This window comes from Chiloscyllium punctatum, unplaced genomic scaffold, assembly GCF_047496795.1.
Source record: "Chiloscyllium punctatum isolate Juve2018m unplaced genomic scaffold, sChiPun1.3 scaffold_352, whole genome shotgun sequence".
In the NCBI taxonomy this organism is placed as follows: domain Eukaryota; kingdom Metazoa; phylum Chordata; class Chondrichthyes; order Orectolobiformes; family Hemiscylliidae; genus Chiloscyllium; species Chiloscyllium punctatum.
Genome location: NW_027310086.1, coordinates 104,328 through 111,144, shown reverse-complemented (window position 1 = coordinate 111,144; position 6,817 = coordinate 104,328). Strand labels below are relative to the sequence as shown.

The 6,817-nt window shown below is 46.2% G+C and overlaps 1 non-coding gene across 1 annotated transcript; it reads right to left on the bottom strand.

Moving 5' to 3' along the window:
• Nucleotides 1-6,089: 6,089 nt before the first annotated feature.
• On the bottom strand, nucleotides 6,090-6,171 carry trnal-uaa (transfer RNA leucine (anticodon UAA)). Its single transcript has one exon. It is a non-coding gene; the product is annotated as a tRNA-Leu (tRNA).
• Nucleotides 6,172-6,817: the final 646 nt, after the last annotated feature.

The window sequence follows — 6,817 nt, the reverse complement described above, 5'->3', positions numbered from 1 at the left end:
AAAGAGAAACAGAAATAACGGTTGGAGTGTGGGATATTTCTGATTAAGAACTCGAGCAGCCTGTGTCTAATCAAATAACTGGCCTGGCCTTGCTGACAGGGGATTTCTACGTTTGATCGAGAATGCACCGTACAGGAAGATGTTCAAGATGCAGTCGGCAGGATTTGACCCTGCATGGGGAAACATTAATGGATTAATAACCCATCGCCTTAATCACTCTGCCCCGAACACACTTGCGTACAAGTGGCTTAATATTTCTCCTAGAATGGAGAGTTGTAACCTGAAACACCAGTATTTGACTTTTCCTGTCCGCAGCATGACCCCAGTATTCACTGTCACCCTCTCTTGGTTCAGAACGGAGGAGGATGCTGGGAGATCAAGTTGAATGACACCCACATTGATGAGAGGTAAAGGGGATGGGAAGGATCCATTTTCATGTACAGAGAGCTTCATAAACACAGCAGTGCACCGAGTGTCCTTGTGTTTGACTAGCACTTACACTGCCAGCTGAATTACAGCCATTGAAGTGCTCTTGAAGAAGACTCTCCATTGGCAAATCTAATGTGTAAAATCAGCTCTAATTGGTTCATCAGATGTGAAAACATGACTTTTTTTTCAAATACTCACAGCTGGCAGTAGAGAGTGTAGATCTACCTTCAGGGGTTCATTCTGCTCTGATTTACACCCAGGATAATATGGGACTAGAGGGCCTCATCACAGCGGAAGGGGTCAAACATTGAAGACTCTGATGGGGAGGATATTCTCTCGATGAGAGGGGAGCAAATCAGTGGAATTCTTTCCAACAGAGGGCCCTCAAGGCTGAGATAGACAGACATTTAGTCAATTCACCATCAAGGGCCAGGGAGATAAGGCTGAGAAGGGGAGTTGAGGATTAAACAAATCAGCCCGTGATCTCATTGAAAACTCGCCGACTTGAGAGGCGAAAATGCTTCCAACTGCTCTAATATCTTTGCTGTCACTTGGAAGATGTTAAACCCCACTGTAAACGAAGGAAAGCACAAAGTTAGGAAGAGATGGCTGCAGGCAAACGGAGTCACAATTATTTATTGAAAGGAAACTCAAACGGTCAATTTCCCAGATTTCTTTGCTAAAGTGGGCGGTAGAGTTGACCAAGGGAGCTGTTGATTTGAGTGTTCTTGGATATAAACCAATAAAGGTCAGTGACATTTGTTTTCTGGCAAAATATATGGCCTTTCCTGATGCTCACAATGAAAGAGATGGTTTCCAAGAAAAGACAGAGACTAAGTCTCCTGTAAAGTAATCGATGGCCAAGATATGACTCACGTTGTTCTATGGGACATATGTGATTTATTGATAATTGTTCTCCAAACTTCCTTTACAATGGAACCGGGAGTGGGAGCGGGGAATTAAACCCACCCATGTTTATTGCCATCTTTTATCACTCACACACTATTTATTTCTTGTACATGTTATTTCACATTGTGGTTACTGCAAGTGGGCTTGTAAACTGCATCTGCTGGTGAGTTCTTTCCTCACTCTTCCTAATCTCTTCCCAAACCCATTCTGCATCCTTATCTCCTGAATGAAGGTAATCTCTAACCATTGTATAAGTGTCACTAAAACCTCTGCATTTCACACGCCTCTGTATGTCATCTCCCAATATTAATTGATACTTTACTGTGCTGCAATTGTGCATAATTTGAGAAAAACAAAATAGAGACTGGTGGACTTGGGTTTCCAACACACATTAGTGCAGCAAAACCGCAGATGACTGCCCACAATCCGATTACGGAAACACACACCGATCCATCAGGCAACACAGAATAAGTTCAGCACTAGAGGACATGTCAGGATCAACACCAGAAACACAACAGAAATATTTCTCGGCGCTGCTATGGTGGATGTATTTCTCAATGAGCAATCGGGAGTGACATGTGTTCCATCAGGAGTGACGTCACACCCGGAAGTAACCAGTGTCACAGACGGTCATGTGATCCAAGTTCCAAGTCCCGGAATCCGAGACACTCAGTTCCCTGTGGATAGCTCCAAGGAACAGCCGTCCGTGGAGTTTATGGGTGAGTTGAACTTAATGAATGCAGCTCGCAAGTTGTCGGCCTGTTTCTCCGATATAGTGTTTCATGCAGTCGCTGCGTGGAATCTACACAACCAGGTTTGTACATGATGGGTATTGGGTGTTGTGTTCTGGGGAGTTTTGTCTGAGTGAGGCTGTCGGTTTATGTGTCTGTTGTAACCCAGTGTGTTCAGAGGAGTCTGATTGTCAGTTCCCAGCAATTTATTTTAATAACGGGGAGTATCCTTTTCAAATTGCCTGGTGGCATATCCTCGTTGGGAATTTCGTGTGCCAGATATCTGGGAATGAAATCGGGGGGATATCATTCTTGGCAAAGAAATTGTGTGGCAGTCAGGAATTGTCACGGACCAGCTGTCCCGAGTAGCAATCCGTCCAGACGGCAAGGTTTGGTGAGAACAGCACAATAGTAATAGGACAGGGCAAACAGAAGGCATACAGAGAATTTCTAGAAGCAGGACACTCATTTGCGGATTCCATCAATAAACAGATTCATCTGGACCCAGTCTGTAACCCCAAAAACCGGAAGCAGCGGGAATGAAACCAAATCAATTCCAACTGCCCCAGGACAGCAGCGCTTCACAACAGACTCTGCAGCCCTGAGGATGGCACCCAGAAATGTGAGGAAAATGCTGCAAACCATCTTCCCAGCTCCGCCAAACATTCCAACACCAACTGCAGGAGGCACACGGCCTCCACATCTTTCTGCTCCAAAACGCTCCGGTTTTCTGCAGCAGAGTATTGTACCCTGAACCCCCGGGAACAAGGTGAGGATGGCAACCCGTACACGGCCAGGAACGGCAGTGAGAGTGAGGGCAACAGCTGCCATTGTCGTATGGACAGCCACAAACACTCCCTTTGAAAAGGACTTTGTCCATATGAAAGTCTGTACAGCAGTATAACCCGGGGACCAAACAGACTGCGCTGGGGATTCATATTGCGAACAATTTACGGTGGGCACCGTTTTCCCTGAAAGTGAGTGGGGATTGATATTTCATTGCTGATGTGAAACCAGATCCTACACTGAATCTGCCTGCCGGTTTTTGTTGCTGTGGTGTAACGGTGGGCAATCACGGTGTGAAACGTTGTTCTAGCTCTCTGGTTTCCTTCATTCCTGTCCTGGTCAGGGAGGCTGGGGATTGGTCCCCTCCATCAGATGGAGGGACCAGCGCATTGTTGACCCAATTTAATCAAGAATGGAATTGGTCATCTTCACTTCTCATGGTTCATTGTTGTTCTGTTTTGTTGGATGTTACTTGAGCACTTTCTGGGACTTGACAATGCATTAAAGCTGCAGTATGTTTGGAAGCACGGTTTGGAATTGTCTCGCTGCCATTTGTGTGAGCAGTACATGACATAGACGACTCGCACTCCCTCAAAGTCAGCATGCCAGTGTGTCTGGCAATGGGTCCACCTTTTCTCTTATGCTTCTGTTCCTCGCTAAGAGCTGTCAGTTTTTGGACTCGCTCGAGTGCTGAGGGGGTAACACAATTGGTGTGGTTTTTTTTCTTCAGGCCAAACTCCACCCTCCAGGAAAAATAGCCAAACGCGCTGAGGAACAAACACCACGCGTTTCTTTAGCAAATGGTCTACTCAAGCTGGTGTCAGCTTCTGGAGCGTGTCAGAGTTGCCAAGCATGGAAACAGACCCTGCTATCTAACTTGCCACTGCGAAACAAATAACCGAAATTAATCTAACCATATTTGCCAAAATTTATCCCTTATCTCTCCGAACCATTTCAGATGCCTTTGAAATGTTGTGAGCGCACCAGTCTCTGACACTAAATATGACAATTCATTCTGTACATACGGAAATGTCTGTGTTCAAAAGAAGTGACCCTCACATCCCCTTTAAATGTTACTGTTCTCACATTAAACCAATGTTATCTCGCTTTGAACTCATGTGCCTTGTAAAAAATTACTCCCTGACTCTTTTCTCTGTCCGTCTGCCTCATGACTTTATAAAATTCTGTAAGGCCATTCCTCAGCCCTGAAGCTCCAGGGAAAACTGTCGAAATCTATTCAGATTCGTGCTATTGTCCAAACAGTGCAAGCCTTGGAAACCCTTTCAAATATTTTCGAAATTGTTCCACGTTCGTTACTGAATGCGCGATCTGTTCGTGCCTGAAGTGAAGCGATGCTGAAACGCTAGTAATGAGATTTTGGCGCTTTGCGTCTCTGTGGTAGAGTGGTCTAAGGCGCTGGATTTTAGCTCCAGTCTCTATCGAGTCGTGGGTTCGAATCCCACCGCTACCAGCGGTTGCTCCGCGGTAAGCAGTTGAACAGAGCAGAACCTCTGCAGGCCGTCTGCGTTTTCGTTGTTGTGTTTGCCGCTGCTCAGGTCAACTGAGTCTGAAAACAGTCCTTGCTGTCGGACTCTCCTCAACCCCTCTGCTTTCGGACATACGCGCGGCCAGTTTCTGTGTCTCAAATCGTCACTGCATTTGGCTGGAAGCTTGGTGGTTCGAGCCCGCCCTTACCACCGGGCCTCAATTATTTCAGTCCAAGCATTGAGACCAACCATGTCCCGACACTGCAACCACAAGAACTCACCCGAGTCTGCAGCTGGATGTGACCCCAATCTCTCCAAAGCCCCGCTGCCAACAGAAAGCGGCTACTGCAGCTTCAATCAGCGGTTTCCTGCTCAGCCCTGGGACACAGCACATGGAAAATCCTTCCCCAGGAACGGCTCCACTTCACTTTAAATTGGACACGGCTTCAGAGGATTGTTCCTGTTCTTGGAACGTTTCATAAACAAAACTCCTGTCTCGCAAATAAGAAGTGGGAAAAGTTGTTGGCAGGAAGAATAGAGAAAGTGTTGACTGTGAGGACTCTGTCTCGTCAGCAGATGGGATTCCATCTTATGGGCAAGTGGAGACAGCTTTCACTCAGGAACAGAGGTGTGATCAAACATAGTCGGATCGACGTGTCCAAACCAACCCCTACACTGGGTTACAATACTGCAAGTGGAGCAGAGAGCTGGATTTCTTTAAAGGAGGGAAAGGGCCCATCGTGAGGCTTGAACCTACGGCCTTGAGATTAAGCATCTCATGCTCTCGGACTAAAATCGCTGGGCCTGGCTCACGATTGGTGAGTGTGTCATTTCATACTGAGCATATTTCACCCGGCATTGCAATTTACAAGGATCCAGTTCATTCCTCCCAATCACAAATGTCATCATTCACACTTTCCATTTCTCAGCTATTATTCCTTCAGAACATTATTATCTATTTAACACTTGTCTCTGGATTTAAGACTCAATATAAATATTTTCATATTTTTATCCTCATCTTTATGTCTCCGGAGTGATTCCCATTCACTCTGGCAGATGGTAAATCAATTGGGAAATTCCCGAAGGAAACCCAATCATTCCTGTTTGGAGTGTAAGGAATCCCACCTGCTGACGAGACAGAGTCCTCACAGTCAACACTTTCTCTAGTCTTCCTGCCAACAACTTTTCCCACTTCTTATTTGCGAGACAGGAGTTTTGTTTATGAAACGTTCCAAGAACAGGAACAATCCTCTGAAGCCGTGTCCAATTTAAAGTGGAATGGTTGTCCCTTTCACACGGGAAGAGCCGTTCCTGGGGAAGGATTTTCCATGTGCTGTGTCCCAGGGCTGAGCAGGAAGCCGCTGATTGAAGCTGCAGAAGCCGCTTTCTGTTGGCAGCGGGGCCTTGGAGAGATTGGGGCCACATCCAGCTGCAGACTCGGGTGAGTTCTCGTGGTTGCAGTGTCGGGACATGGTTGGTCTCAATGCTTGAACTGAAATAATTGAGGCTCAGTGTGAAGGGAGGGCTCGAACCACCGAACTTTCAGACAAACGCGCTGACTATTTGAGACACAGAAACTGGCCACGCATATTTCCGAAAGCAGAGGGGTTGAGGAGGCTTCGACTGCAAGGACCCACACTGTTTTCAGAGTCAGTCTGGAACAGAGGCCTGAGCAGCTGCAAACACAACAACGAAAACGCATAGGGCCTGCTATGTTCAACTGTCAGCAGTAGAACACTAGTTATCGTGGTAGCGGTGGGATTCGAACCCACGACTCGATAGAGACTAGAGCTTAAATCCAGCGCCTTAGACCACTCGGCCACGCCACCTTACAGGGCCAGAATGTCAAAATTGTCATTACTAGTGTTTCAGCATCGCTTCACTTCAGTCACGAACATTTCGCGCATTCAAAAACGAACGTGATGCAATTTGGAAAGTATTTGAAAGGGTTTCCAAGGTTTGCACTGTTTGGACAATAGCACGAAGCTGAATTGACTTCGACAGTTTTCCCTGGAGCTTCAGGGCTGAGGAATGGCCTTACAGAATTTTATAAAGACATGAGGCAGACGGACAGAGAAAAGAGTCAGGGAGTAATTTTTCACAAGGCACATGAGTTCAAAGCGAGATAACATTGGTTTAATGTGAGAACAGTAACATTTAAAGGGGATTTGAGGGACACTTGTTTTGAACACCGACACTTCCGTGTGTACAGAATGAATTGTCATATTTAGGGGCAGAGACTGGTGCGCTCACAACATTTCAAAGGCATCTAAAAGGGTTCGGAGAGATAAGGGACACATTTTGGCAATTATTGGTTAGATTAATTTCGGTTATCTGTTTAGCAGTGGCAAGTTAGATCGCAGGGTCTGTTTCCGTGCTTGGCAACTCTGACACGCTCCAGAAGCTGACACCAGCTTGAACAGACCATTTGCTAAAAACTCGTACTGTTTGTTACTCAGCGCGTTGGGCTATTTT